Source organism: Pteropus vampyrus, unplaced genomic scaffold (genome assembly GCF_000151845.1).
Source record: "Pteropus vampyrus isolate Shadow unplaced genomic scaffold, Pvam_2.0 Scaffold139, whole genome shotgun sequence".
Taxonomy (NCBI): Eukaryota; Metazoa; Chordata; class Mammalia; order Chiroptera; family Pteropodidae; genus Pteropus; species Pteropus vampyrus.
Genome location: NW_011888920.1, coordinates 3,443,022 through 3,459,406, shown reverse-complemented (window position 1 = coordinate 3,459,406; position 16,385 = coordinate 3,443,022). Strand labels below are relative to the sequence as shown.

At 33.1% G+C, this 16,385-nt stretch overlaps 1 pseudogene; it reads right to left on the bottom strand.

Moving 5' to 3' along the window:
• Positions 1-15,608: 15,608 nt before the first annotated feature.
• LOC111744709 lies at positions 15,609-15,727 on the bottom strand (annotated as a pseudogene).
• Between the last annotated feature and the right edge of the window lie 658 nt (positions 15,728-16,385).

The window sequence follows — 16,385 nt, the reverse complement described above, 5'->3', positions numbered from 1 at the left end:
AGCTGTCTTGTAGGTCTGAACCCTTAACCTGTGAAACCTGAAGTTATCCCCAGGTACATAGTGTCAGAATTCAGTTGAATTTTCCTTGGACATCCTGCAGGTGTCCCAGGATTGTTTGTTGGTATGGTGGTGTGGACCCTGGGAAGAAAAGATTCTTTTGATAGGAACCCTCAGAAGGAATTTATCTGCTGAGATGGACTCCCTATGGTCAACTTAGGGTCCACATTTTATAAATAAGAGCCTAGTGGCCATTTGCTGACAGAGACTCCTTACCTACTCTGTGTTCTGGGAATAACCTCAGACTGAACACTTGGCTTCCTGCACTTTGCCTCACTTGTTTACACCATCTGAGTCAACCACTTCAGGGAAACCCTCATTTTGTCTTTCTAACAATGGACTGAGACCTGCCCCATCCAATCAGAACTACACAAGTTGGATACCTCATTTACATAAAATGGACCAAATTTAGAACCTAGGCAGAACTATAAAAGGTGGCTTCCCCTTTGTCTTGGTGTAGCATAATTTAGATTGCTGTGTTAGTAGTCTCTGTCTCCCGGGCTGAAATCGCTTTGGCTCAAATATAGGCTTTTTAATCTTTATTGCAGTCTAAAATCAATTTTAGTTTCTCCTCACATGTCGAAATTGGGACCAGGAACCAAAGGAGGGGCTCAAAAATGTTAGTTATTTTTTCTTTTATACTGTAGAAAAGTAAAGTTTTAGTAAATACCACATCACAATTTAAAAGGAACATTAACATTTGAAGAAGGATATCCAGGCTGAGGAATGATCTGTTCAACAAATCATACAAATAATTACTGAAAAGGTGAAAATAATTTGCTGTGAACAAAGCAGGAAGTGAATTGGTAAAGAAAAAAGGCATAATTGTTAGCTGAAAAGGTGAAGTGCTATGATGTATATAAATGGTTAGCATGTAGATTTGTTGTGTGGAAAACTAGATTTTTAGAAGATATTTGTTCTCATGCATTAATGACCAAAAATTTTAAAATGAATAAAACTTTGTACATTCTTATTCAGACCAAGCTCTGTTGATTCTTAACTGGCCACCACTGCTTTTTCTAACCTCACATTCTGCCTCTCATTGCTGTTGCTCATTTTCAGCTTTGCTCTACATGGAAGGAGTGATGGTACGACTCCTGAGGTCAGTGTCTTAAAAATTTGAAACTGTCATAAGATTAGTATGATTTGGCTCTTTAGTTGTTTTAATGGTTTTTAAAAAGCCTATAATTTGGGCCTTTTATATAATGATGCCATTGGAAGAGGCTATCGTGTGGGAAGAAAAACATTAAATTGTGGCTGAGGCAGGCTTAGTCTTTGTTCTGTTAATCACCATCAATAGAATGTTATAAAATTCTTTCTAATCTCTTGTACTACAAGCCCCTTATCTGTAGAAAGAAATTAATAAATACAGTGCTGGAACTTCATGTAAAAGAGCTGTTTTCATTGAGGTCTTATCAGTTTGACAACATGCTCAAATGAATGGTAGTGAAAGAACAAGGCTTAGAGTTCATAGTATGAGTATCATGATGCCAAGTTTACTAGTGTATTTAATGTGGTCTTCAAAGTAGCATTACCACTTGTGATTGACTATGAACACTAAATTGTATTCCTCACATACAAACCATAGGCCTGCCAGAGCCTTTGAATGCTCAGTGGCCGAGCACTTATTTTCTCCATCTCTTTGGTAAACCTGACTCAAATGTGGCAATTATTCGTAAAGTTCTCTGTGTGAACTGACTGAAGAGTACTTAGTTTCTTAATAGTCATTGTGTATCTCCCTTGATCACGTTAATGATTCCTATGACAGGAACAGGTGCAGGTTTAAGACACTTCCAGAAAAAAAAAAGGCAAGCACAAAGGCAAAGAGAAAGCATTACCGACATCAGGCCTGGGACTGAGGAAGTTTTGTAGTCATCGCTGCACGGCTCCTGTGTTTTTGGCCAAGCTAGTTTCATTGCTGCAGGCGAGTAGCTGGGTCAATCTGTTGTCTATGTTTGTTCCGTTGTTGATCTGTCACATTTGCAACAGTATAAGAATGCAAAATGTAGACAAGGAGCTAAGGGTGATTTTGTATGTGCCAAGTGGGAATGTGTGATATGGTCTCTTCTGACTGAGAAAGCGCCTAGCTTAGAATGTTCTCGAGCTACAAAAGCATCTCTTCATTACTGTGTACAATTAATTACATGCCATCAGCTTATTGTTTTCTATAAATAGCCATAGATTTGTCTTCATTTAGATTTTAAAAGGCGTGCTCTTTGCCCAACACAGACTCATTTTTCATGTGTTGGAGAGAAATGCAAATACTGTATCTCCAAGAGAGATGTGGCAAAATCCTGGCAGGCTCTGATGTTTTTAAACAGTGACCCATGGTTATCAAGAGTTTTCTTCTCTCTTAAACATTAAGTATAGCTTTTATTCCCTATCTCTGTCAAGCATACCATATTTTGAAAATTGTTGTCTGTCAAATTGCATGTACTAAGTAAAATTTCTTCCCATTTTAATTAATAACAGTAGTCATAATTCAATAATTCTGATCGGTTAGTAGAATTATAGCTACAAAAGAAAAAAGTTGGTGTTTTAGTCGGGGTTTGTTGACTTTTTAGAGACATAAAGTATAATTCCCATTAGTTATTTTTTAAAAATAATGAAGACCAGCTCTACAACTTTTATTAATGCCTTCACAGTCCATTAGGAGTACAGGTACTTAGACTAGGCAACTTTGAATTGCCAATGTCCCAGCATCACAGAGCTGTCATATCCTTACCATTAATTATAATTATAATAAATAATTTGTTATACAGAATTTTCTTATAGTTACCATATGTAGGTCCTCAGAGTAATTCCTTCAGATAAATGTTTTCCTATAATATGAAGAAACTATGAATCCAAGAATATAAATGACTTATCCAATATCATATACCTGTTCTGAGACATCAGCTTCAAAATCAGGCTCAAATCTCTCTTTTTAAACATTTTGGACATGTACATCCTACAAGTTTTGAACAATTTGTACCCCTTCATGCATTTTTAAGTAGATATGTAAAATTTTTCATCATAAGTTTAATAATTTCAAGTGTAAAATTTCCAGCATATTATAAATGTTTCTACTTTAACTAGAAAACAGTTACAACAGCCTTTTGAATGTATTCAATGGTATACTGGAACCATTATCTAGTTGCAAAATACATGGAAAAGTTCATTAATAATCATAAATTATTCATCATTCTTTCTTTTCCTTAGACTTGTGTTTTTATTCCATTTTCCCCATAGAGTGTTATCTTAAAGTTTCATACTCATACATATTTTATTAATTATAACATTTGCTAATTCAGTGTTTCCAACAACTTCACAGAACATAACTACCACATATGAGATTTGACTGTATGTATATAATTTTAAAGTATTTTTTAAATGCTCTATAATCAGAAACTCTGTTAATACATTTCTTCTGTGCTGAACTATCATTAAATTTGATTTTAATATGTAATTAGTTACTTATTTAGTCAGTTTTATAGTGTGGACAAGGAAGTAAGTGAAAACGGAGGACTATAAAGAGAAAAAGAGAGATGGAATGGAGTAAAAGAATCATACCATTTATTGAGTTTTTATTATTTGCTAGTAAAAGAAAGGAAGAAAAAACAGAGAAGAGAGATGGGGGAAGAGAAGGTAAAAATCAGAGGATGAATGAAAAGAGAGGAGAGCAGAAGCTAGGAGGAAGGGGAAAGGAAAGAGATTTTATTGCATGTTTTGGGAAGAGTGAAAAGTGTAAGAATTATACCTAACTGTAAAATAGAAGTTGGTGGAAACACACACACATACACACACACACATACATTCTAATAATATCTAAGATATATAAATAAAATCTCATTCATTTTTTCAAAAAGAAGCCCTTAGTTAATTTTATAGCTTTATATGAATATGTTTCTTACCATACAATTCTTTTTAGGTATACAAAGCAACCTTAAAAGAGACCTCGTATACATAAGCAATCAATCACGATAACACTCCCTTCAGCACTAAGCAGTACTAATCTACTCCCTCTACAGTTTTATTGAGATATAATTGACATATAACATTGTATTAGTTTAAGGTGTACAGCATAACGATTTGATATATATATATATATATTATGAAATGGTTATCACAATTTTTTGTTAACACCCATCATTATAGTTACACATTTTTTTCTTGTGATGAGAATTTTTAAGATCTACTATTTTATCAACTTTCATACATACAATACAGTATTATTAACTATATTCACTATGTTGTATGTATATTATATCCCTAGAACTTATAACTGGAAATTTGTACCTTTGACCCTCTTACCCATTCCTCTCTATCCCATCCCCCACAACTACTAATCTGTTTTCTGTATCTATGAGTTCATTTTTCTTTTTAGACTCCACATATAAATGAAATCATATAGTATTTGTCTTTCTCTTTCTGACTTAGTTCACTTAGTATAATACCCTTGACATCCATCCATGTTGTCACAAATGGCAGAATTTCCCTTTTTTTAATGGCTGAGTAATATACCACATTTTCTTTATCTATCATCCATTGATGGACACGTAAGTTGTTTCCATGTCTTGGCTATTATAAATAATGCTGCAGTGATCTTCTCTTTGAGAGACAGAGAGTGATTTCATCTCCTTCAGGTAAATACCCAGAACTGGAATTATTGGATCATATGGTAGTTCTAGTTTTTAATTTTTTGAGGAACCTTTGTGCTATTTTTCACAGTGGCTGCACAAATTTACATTTCCATCAACAGTGCACAAGTGTTCCCTTTTCTCCACATTCTTGCCAACACCTGTTATTTCTTATCTTGTTTATGACAGCCATTCTAACAGGTGTGAGGAGATATTTCATTGAAGGGATATTTCAAAAAGGAGCAGAAAGAATGTTTGAAGAATCAATTTTTGCTTTGCCCTGATGATTACTGATGTTGAACACTTTTTCATGTACTAATCTACCTTTATCTCTATAAATTTGCCTATTCTGAACATTTCATATACATGTAATCATACAATATGTGGTCTTTTGTGACTGACTTCTCCCCGACTCCTTTGAGATTGTAATTGTCAAATAAAAATTGGATATATTTAAGGTGTACGCGTGATCTTTTGATATATATTATATGTGTATATAGTGAAATGATTACCACAATCAAGCTGATTAACATATCCATCACACACAGTTAAGGCTTTTTGTGTGTGTGTGGGGGGGGAAACTTAAGATCAACTCTCTTAGCAAATTTCAAGTATACAATATAATATTTATTATTAACTGTAGTTAACATACTGTATATTAGATCTCCAGAATAACCTTCAGGTGATTGATTTATTTCTCTATGGAAGTGATGAGAAATTTATGGGAATTTTAGCAGTATACATTTGTTTTGCTTTAAGAAATTCTATAAAGGACAATTAAATGCATTAAGCTGGTAAAATAAGAAGAGCCTTTTTATTCCAAAATTATTCTTTTTTCAACAAAATGTCATTAGGTGGGTACCTCTTAAGGTATGGATACTTTAGTACATTTGTATGTCAACTTGTGATCAATTAGAAATAAAAATAAAACATCTGTGAAAATATGACTAAATATACCATTTAATTCCATATGAAAATATTACACAACCTGTAAAGAATTTGTGTATGATATTTTAGGAACCTATTTTCTTGCATCAAGTAAGAGTACTTTTCTTCCAAATTTTGCTTTTTACATTAGTTACATATTCTTTCTTTTAAAGTTAAATAGATAGCATATGAAAGGGGTTCTTGGACTGTGTGGTTTTATATCATATCAATGATGCAGTATATTGAGTACTGGGTAATACTACTTAAAGAGTGTTCATAATTCACATTTATTTTCATGCTTAAATTTGCAGACCACCTTGACAGATCCAGGTACAAATATTTTTATAAATTACCGAAATATCTAATTCAATCAAATTCAGTTTTATGGCCATGCATGAATAATTCTCATTTTGATAATTATATATGAGCAATCATAATATTCAGAATCATACTATGGTTAATCATCTAAATTAGGAAAAAATATTTCTATCTTTAATTGCACAGAATAGATTTCATTTAGCATTGGAAGGTCAGGCTAAAGACATTTCTAAATGACATTTCCAAAAACCGCAGAACTTTTATTGCCAAAACACAGTAAAAAAATGCATTTTTCTGCATAATTTTGAAAGTAAAAAGAAAAAGAAAAAGAGATAAATTCCAATTTTATTTTTTAGCAGAATGTCACTGATCAGCATGACTCTTTGTCAAAACATCTTCCTTAATAACTTTGTAAACTGTCATTTGTTCCAAAATTATAATGGTTATGGAGATGGTAGAATAACATTATTCTGTTCTTTTTGAATGGTTTAACTTTCTTTACCTAGTTCCCAAAGATTCCCTTTGAGCTTTCTTGCTTTTAGTTTGGTGAACCAGAAGAGGAAAGTTACATGAAGAATTGTTTTATTTAGCCCTGGTCTTCTGTGAAAATTATACTGAAGGAAATGATTTGTTCAAGGAATTCAAAGTAGTTCACAAACACCTTTGAATGTCTTTATTATATAGCTAAGGAGTAGAAAATTGTTCACTCATTGGCTATGTCATTCCCTTAGCACACCAAAATAAGTGGGAATAGTATCATTTATGCCTATAATTTCAAAAACACAATAGGACAGTGAGAGCTTTTAGTTATAGTTATCTAGACTGCCACAAGATGGGGCTAAATTTTAAGACCATCATTGTGATCTCACTGAACAAAAGGCTACCTAATTTTATTTTTGCCGTTGCTGCTGTTGTGAGGGGGGGAATGAGTTTGTAACAATGTAAAGCTTATGTGCTTTAACTAGTAATTGAAATATTTTAAAACAACTCTGGAAGAAGTATTTCTTCTTCCAGATATCTGTTTTAGTAGACGTATATACTTCTTTCTTGCCTAATAGCGAGTTTGCATTTTTGTGTGTTCTATATAGGTATCCTGAACTATTGTACTGATTAATTATGATATGCATATATAACATAAAATGGCGCTTTTAAAAAATTTTGATAGCATTCCATAAGATAAAATATCTCTTTTTAGTTTTTGTTTCATTCTTCCTTCTCCCCACTTCTTTTTCCTCTTTCCTCCCACTCCTCCTCCTCTAGCTTTTTCTCCTTTTCTTTCTCCTTCTTCTTCTTTTTTTCCCTACTTTTTCAACTTTCTCTAATTTTTATTAGATAACTAATATGCTAGAGGTGTTTTTTCATTTCCTGTCCCTCTTCCCACCACTATGACTAGAGAAGGATGAGCTAGACATGCTGAGATAGAACTAAAGTAATATTCTGGGTTGGAAAGGGTGTGTATCCAAAGGATTTAGGATCTGCTCTTATGTGCCAAGTATTGATAAAAAATAAAATTATATTGGTAATCATTCATTAATCAACCAACCATTCATTTAACAATGGCTCTGGACTAGGTACTAAGCATATATTAGTTAATAAGATAGACATTAGTTCTTTCCTTATCAAGTTTTGTAAATGTGCAAGTAAGTTTTCAGTTGATGAGTTGTGACAAACATATTTATCTGTGTACTCAACACCCAAGTCAAGATATGAGACATTTTCACCACCTGAGAAAGTCCCCTCATGGCCCTTCAGCCAATTTTAAGTTGATCCTCCTCAATTACCTTCTACCCCCAGCAAGCATTCTGATTTATATCACTATAGATTCATTTAGTCTCTTCTTGAACTTTGTATAAATGAAATATACTTCCATTTATGTATGACTTCTTTCACTCAATGTAGCATTTTTTAAGTTTATTCATGTATCATGTTAGCTGTATCAATATATGATTTTTTTTTATTGTGAGTAATATTCTATTGTATAAATATACCACAAATTGCTTGTTCATTCTACAATTGATGGACATTTCGGTTGCTTACAATGTTTGATTATCATGAATAAAGTTACTATGACCATTCTTGTACACATTTTTTTTGTAGACATACATTTTCATTTCTTTTGGATGTAAAAATGGAATTGCTGGATCCTAGTGTAAATATATTTTTTAACTTTACAAAAATTTGCCAAATAGTTTTCCAAGGTAGTTATACCAATTTATACTCCTACAAATGGTGTACAAAGTTTCTAGTTGCTCCACATAGTTGACAACATTTGGTATAACTAGTCTTAATTTTAGCCATCTTAGTGGATATAAAGTAGTATTTCATTGTGAAAAGATGCACCTAACCCAATTATTAACAGTATAGTTAGAGCCCTAGAGGGCATGGGGGGAAGAACTTGGGAGGTCAAGGGTGAAAAGAAGAATCTTGGACAGGAAGAACAAAGTAGCATGGAGATGATACAAATGGTGAGAAGCAATAGATGATCAGTCTTTCATGTTTAGCAGTGGTCAAAGAAAGGGAGGTAAAAGTCATTAAAAGTGCAGGTAGTAGCAGCGAAAGCCCTCAGATATGTGGTGCATTAAGCTAGTGTAGCCCAAATGGTTGTTAGCTTAAACTTTATGAAAAGTCTATATGATGATGGAATGTTGGAATTATCAGAGCCCAGAACCTCTTCTTAGTCTCATTCTTATGGACCATATTAAAATGCTGATCATACTCTATCAGAGTAATTAAACCTAGATATAGAAGACGTTTCATCCTGAAGAGTACCCTAACATTTAATATACCCTTTACACTTTGCCCTCTATTCAGACTCACTTATGGATGGGATATTCTGATTTGAAACCTTTTAATTATGGCTGGAAATGGAGCTTTATTTAGAACTTCTCATAGTAGGATGAACATATCTACTGAAAGGAGGATGTAGAACTCATTGCTACTGTAGGTCATTAAAACATTTTGGCAAACTTTTATTGGTCATTGATATATATGATGGAACTAGTATATTTAGATCTTGGAATTTAAAAAAATTTCTCATCACTGTGGTTGCATTTTAAGATCTCAAATGTTAAAGTCTGCATTTTAAAAACTTGCCAACTAACTTTATAAAAAATAAACATTATATTTTAAAATAATAGGTTTTGATTTATAGAAAAGTTATGAAGATAATACAAAGATTCCATATATCCTTCATCTAGATTCTCCTAATGTTAACTACTTATATAATCATGGTACATTTGTTAAAACTAAAAAATTAACGTGGCTAATTCTCCAGATCTGTTGACAATTTCTTAGTCTTTTCTTATTTTTCATGATCTTGATAGTTTTTAAGAGTCCTGGTCAGATATTTTGTAGAAAATCCCTCAGTTTGGATTGTCTGATGCTTTTCACATGATTAGACTGGGGTTATGGTTTTGGGGGACAAATATTGCAGAACTAGAGAGCCCTTATCATCCCATCATATTAAGGATACATTATATCAACATTACTTATCACTGGTGGTATTAACCTTGATCACCTGAGTAAGGTGGTATCTGCCAAATTTTTCCATTGTAAGGTTACTATTTTTCCCTTTTCATACTCTATTCTTTGAAAGTGGGTGGTTAAGTCCAGTTCATAATCAACACGTTTATGCCTATGAAAGGGGCAAGGGGAGATTGGAGATTAAGCTCCACCTTTTGGAGCGGGAAATACTTACATATATTATTTGGAATTTTTCTTAAGGATAACTTACATCTTATCTCCTTTATTTATTAACTGATTTATATCAGTTATGGACTTATGGATATTTATTTTATACTTTGGGTTATAGTCTAATAATACATTATTTTTTCTTCAAATTCTTCCAACTTTGGCCATTGGAAGCTCTTTTAGGTTGGCTCCAGTGTTCTTTTGACATATATACTCTGTATGTATGTATGTATGTATGTATGTATGTGTGTATGTGTATATATATGTATGCATGCATTTTAGTGATTCTTTAGTTTCTGGCACTAGATGATGCTCTAGACTTATCTTGTATTTTCCCTGCACTAGTGCTAGAACCAGCCATCTCTGCAAGGATCTCTGGTTCCTTTTACTGGAAATTTGTATTTCAAAACCAAGATCTGAGTATTGGGTGTGTTAATTGCTACTGGGGTATCACTGCCTCTAGGCTCTCTCTGAGGACAGAGTTAGGAAAAACTAAAATGTCTCTCATCTATCTATCTATCTATCTATCTATCTATCTACCTATCTATCTATCTATCATGTATCTATCTATCATCATCACCTATCATCTATCATCTATCATCATCTATCATCTACCATCTATCTATATCTATCTTAAACAAGAGTTTATACCACAGGGATTATACTAGACTTCCCCCTTACTTATTTGTAATTTCTTTCTTTGCTAATAAGAAATCTCTATCCTATTTATCTAGCATTTATTCACATATTTTTTCAATCCTAGTAAATACATAAAGTAGTTCCAGAATTGTTAACTGATATTCCTGTAAGAAATAAATTTACTAACTAGCATACTATATTTACGTACAGTTCTTTTTGTCTTTAGTCTTACAGTTTTCAGTCAAAACACCATTTTCTAAATTAATTAGATAAGTTCCTCCTGCTTTTAGTGAGGTTATGTCATACATTTATAATACAAATGAATTCATATACCAATCAATTTTTGTACAAAAGGCTTATTTTTCTCTCTGTTGCTGTTTTTTAAATTTTATACTGTAAGTCATTATGGTATATAGCTACCCTTTATATTTTAAAGATTTTAGTAGTCAAAGTTTAGTAGAGTAGCTGAGCATGAATTTAACTGACTTCTATAAAATTCAAAATTCTCTATGAAATCTAAGTTATATTATGGAGTTTTTTTTAAAAAAATAGAGCAGAATTTTCACAATGGCTTAGGAAATACTTCAGGATGAAATACAGAAAGACATACCAATATTATAGAAATCAAAAAATTTGATAGAAAATACCTACGCAGTACTTTTTTTGGTAGACATAGGTACTATGTCTAGACATAGGTACTAGACAAATCATTGATAGACCATCATGCTAACTTTTCAAATGGCTGAATTATATTTTCATGTTTATTTTTCCAAACAGAATTTGTTACTCTTCATCTCTCTTTCTTCAAGATTTTAATCTGAAAACTATCTTTACCACAAGGACTTTTCCCACTAATTCTTCATGCTATTCCTGTAATTATTTGCCATCTTTTTTCTTTTTTTATGTTTCCATATTTGACTACAGTCATACACCTCTTAATGACTGGGATACATTCTGAGACATACATTGCCATTTTGTTATTGTGTAAACATAATAGAAGGCAAGAACACAAACCTAGGTGGTATAGCCTACTACACACCTAAGTCTATTCTTCCAAGGCTACACACCTACACAGCATGTTACTGTACTGAATACTGTAGGCAATTGTAACATGATGATAAGTATTTGTGTATCTAAATATATCTGAACATAGAAAGGGTACAGTAATGGTATAAAAGATAAAAAAATGGTACACCTATGTAGGGCCCTTACCATGAACAGAGCTTGCAGGACTAGAAGTTACTCTAGGTGAGTCAGTGACTGAGTGGTGAGTGAATGTGAAGGCCTAGGACGTTACTGTGCACTGCTGTAGACTTTATAAACACTGCCTCCCTCTGCTTCTTCTGACAGTTACAAATCGAACATCAAAGCTGTCAGTGCTACTTTGTGAACAGGGATGTGGGCTGAACTGATTGGAAATAATCAAAGAGAAACTGCCTGAGTATAGACCACCACAATAGTGACTGTCAGAAGGGAGTGAAAGGCAGCCTGAGGATCAGCAGTAATAAGAAATCAAGATGGAGAGATAAAGAAACATAGGGAATGTCAAGGCAATGTATTTGGCTACTGCATGTTGGAGCAGTGATCAGATTAAGGAACTTTGTGATATTCATTTAAAAAGAGAGCATTTAACATAGAAGAGCGAGTAGAACTGATGATTCACTATTCTGACTTTGGAAATTCATTTTCGGTTTCATTGACCTTTTCTGGCACAAAGAGCTCTCTCTGGCATTGAACTGAAGGAAAAAATAAAATGTATCTGTGCTTTACATTATTACAATTTGAAAATATTTCCAAAGTTCAGGGACGGGCTGGCTCCACGCTGTCACAGAAAGCTTTTACTAAAGTGGCAGTGGCACTTAGTACTTGTTAAGGTATCTCCTATGTATCTCTGTCCTTGTACAGGATCTTAAGTCCTTAACAAAGAATTTACAGCCATGTACTCTAAAGGCCGTAAAGCTAGATCTGGGATAGCTGTCACATTCTCTGAGTATGTTGCACTGGGGAGACAAGCTCTCTGTGCTGAAACAGGTCAGTGGCTGACTGATTGAAATATAACTTGTACCCTCAAGATTAAGGTGCTGTGAGTGAGACAGAATCTATTGGTAAGCTCCAAAGTTATTGCTTTTGTCAGAAAAATAAAATTCCCCCTGAACCACATATCCTTCTGTTTTTTTACAGAAAATTCAGATGCATTATGATCTTTGGGACTACCATCATAAATGTGGTCCATCATTGACTGAAATGCTATAAGGCACATGACTGTATTTTTTTCTTTACCTAATAAGTCTTGATATTTTCACCACTTAAAAAAACCTCATAGAATAAAGCTATAAACAAAACCTTGCTTATATACCCATAGCTATTTTCCACTTTTCTTCAACTATCCACCTAGCTCATTAAAACAAAGTTCTCTGATCCTGCTGCAACACTGCTCACTTTATTTCAGCAATGTTTACTAGTATTAAGGTCCTTAAGATGTCTATTTCTTTCTTCTCCTTTCATAATTAATTTTAGGTATCTAAGAGTTTTACTCTCTACCACTTATTTTTTGTTGTTATTGCTTTGGCCTTAATGTCTTTTTCTGTGCTCTCTTTATATTGTAAGGCTTTGTACTTGTTTCATTTTTTCTCTTTCTTCTATAGATTCTTATCCTGAATATGTTCAAACACCTCTGCTATCCTATAGTATCTGGATATGCAGGGCCTTTATTTGTTGATTATCACTTGTTGTAGTAGTTGGGGGATATATATTTATCTATTATATTTATATTATCTCCATAAATAAGGGTAGAGTATAAAATAATCTATACTTGATATCTCCATATCCTTACTTTCATTTTGCTCAACTCATTGCAGACTAGCTTCTATACTTCACTAAAACTACTCTAAGTTTTCCAAAGACTTATAATTACTAAACCTAATGAATATTGTACGTTTAAAAAAGTTATTATTGGACTGCTTTGCCATGCTTCACTATTGAGTCCTCCATTCCTAAAATTCTTTGACATGACTTTCTTTTAATTCTTCCTTGTCCCTGTCTGAACTTTCTCTCTGACAGCCATCCTTTTTAGATGTTGGTGTTGCTCAAGTATATTTGTTTATTTTTATTTGCACAGCATTCTCTCTGTGTATACGTTTCCTATTGCTGATGTAACAAATTACCACAAACATAGTGGCTTAAAACAACACAAATTTATTCTCTTAGAGCTTTGGAGGTCAGAAGTCTAAGAATAGTTTCATCGGACTAAAGGCAAGGTGTCACAAGGGCTGGCGGCACTGAGGGGAAGATATGTTTCTTGTCTCTTTCAGCTTCTAGTGGCTCCCTGTATTCATGGCCTGTGGCCTCTTTCTCCATCTTCAAAATACATCATTCAAATCTCTGATTCTGTCATCACCTTCTCCTCTAACTCTGATTCTTCCTGCATTCTTCTTATAAGAACCTTGTGTTTACTACATTGGGTCCATCTAGATAATCCAGAATAATCTCCCCATCTCAAATTTCTTAATTTAATTACATTTACAAAGTCCTTTTGCCACATAAGGTAACATATTAATAAATTCCAGGGAGTAGGATGTGGAGATCATTAGTCAGTCTGTCACATTCTTGTCATCTCCTTCATGCTTAAGGTTTTGATTAAAACCTAAATGCTAATGACTTCCATATCTGTATCTCCTACCCAGCTCTCTCTCTCTTGCATTCAGGATCCATATGTTTAATACTTGCTACACATTTTCATCTGGATCTATTTCAAATTCAATTATAATATATAGATCTTATCATTTTCACTAGACCATTCTCTCTTCCTGTGTTTTCTATTATCAGTTAATAGTCTCCATAATTGAAACATGGGGTCATTCTTAAATCTCACCCCTCTCTCAGTTCTCATATTAAATCAGTCAACATGTCCTGTTAACGTCTATGTATTTGTCTAATCTGTCCCTCTAATTCATCCTTATTTCAGTTGTTACTGTCCTCTTTGGCAAAATGCGATGATAGCATATAATTCTTGTAAGCATTTATACCATCTTTACAGATGAAACTGAAGCATAGGAAGATCAGGACCTTGTTCAAGATTACATAGCGAGAGAGTTGAGATTTAAACATGGATCTGGCTTCTTCTGCTGCTCTAATTGAATTCCTCATATTTTTTCTGATACACAAATAGCTTCCTAACCATTTTCCTTGGTAACAATTTTGGCTCTTCAAGTTGATTCTTCACATAGTCACATAATATGCACATGTGACTCCTCAATGAGATTTACACAGCTCTCTGTGATCTGGGACCTGTCTACCTCCTATTATCATAGTAGTCTATTGAGTCTTGCTTTTAACTCTACACTCCAGCAACTTTAAACTCCTTGTATTTCTTGGTATGTTTCTGCTGTTTCTTAATTTTGTGCCTCTACCCTAGCTAGTCCACTGCCTGGAATACACTGCTCTTAACTCTGCCTTCAAAGCCCCATTTATTCTTTAAAACTCGGTTTAGACACCTTCATCTCTAAGAAGGTATGTATGTATGTATGTATGTATGTATGTATGTATGTATGTATGTATTTATAATATTTATTATGATGACATTGGTTAATGAAATCTAGTAAGTTTCAGGTGTACAACTCAACAGTAAGGCATATATATATTGCATTGTGTATATTTTAGATATTTAAACTTCAGTTTTTAAAAACTCTCTTGCTGTGTCCTTAAAGAGAAAGACTATGTTTTATGCCTCTTCTTTCTTAGCCATATCTGGTACTGTGGCAGACACAAAATATTACTCAATAAATGCTTGCTGAATGAAGGAATGAATTAATGTTTTATTGTATTTCTCAATAAAATCAGAAGGATTATCTGTGTTTTTTGCATGAAGCCATTATCTCTAAGTCTTTACACAGTCATACTAGAGGCAATTACCATGCTGAACAAAAGCAAACTAATACCATTCTTACGCATTCCTGTTTTAATAAGAAATTGCTTTATACAAAATAACAAAATAAAATAAATCATGAAATTAATGTTTAATAGAAAGAAGGGTGCATTCATTACCTTTAAGAAAGCATTTTCTATTTTTTCCCTTTTAATATAAATAAGTGGAAGGTATAATGAAGAGAGTATGTAAAGGACCTTTATTCATACATTTAAATTTTTTTATAACTAACTAATGATAGAAGTAAAATCTTTTTCTTGCTTGTATATGTATCAATTCAAGCATGAAAATACCAATAACTTGTTCCAACTGGTCAATTTACTCATCAGGAATGTCTTTTTTTTTTTTTTTAGGCAAGGCAATCCTTTATTGACCTCACAGATTGCAAGGACCTTGTCAGATTACAATCCTTTATTTTTATTTTTTTATTTTTATTCCTACAGCACCTGGTCTTCCCAGGTGGTCTCCCATCCAAGTACTAACCAGGCCTAATCCTGCTTAGCTTCCAAGATCAGACAGGATCAGGCTTGTTCAGAGTAGCATGGTCATAGACAGGAGCATATCTATTTTGTATCTTAGAAACTGGGTACTAATAACTTGGAATAAAAAAAGATTATTTTTCTTTGTGAAAAGAATGAATAGCTTTGTTTTAGAACATTGAATCTTGCCATAATCTAATATCGTTGTTATTAATAGCTATATTCTAGTGAATTTGAGTGATAATATAGCTTTGTCAAATTTGTCAAACATTTACTCATGCTTACTTAATTCTCATTGTATGAAGATGTAATCCATTTTGTACATTGACACTATATTTTAGTGACTACCCCTTTTAAATCTGGCCAGATTTCATAGAAATTATATTATGTCATTTGTATAAAAATAAGATATTGTTTTTGCTAATGGAAAATTACTAACAAAAAGCAAAAACCAAAAAGCAAAGGTGTTCATTTTTGAAATAGAACACCAAATAGAGCAGGGAACAACTGAGGAAGAAATTCTGCTAAAATAATTGGAAAACAAGGACACTAAGAATCTATGACCTCATCAGCCTGGAGACAATTAATTGTATGGTTCCTTACATAATCTCCTGAAAACTCAAGCATAATGTAAACTAAGAGAAATGAAGAAGCAAGAACAACAAAAAACTATGAACAGAGAACAAGTCGAGCATTTCCTTTTGGTGGCTTTAATGCTATCTGAGTTTCAAA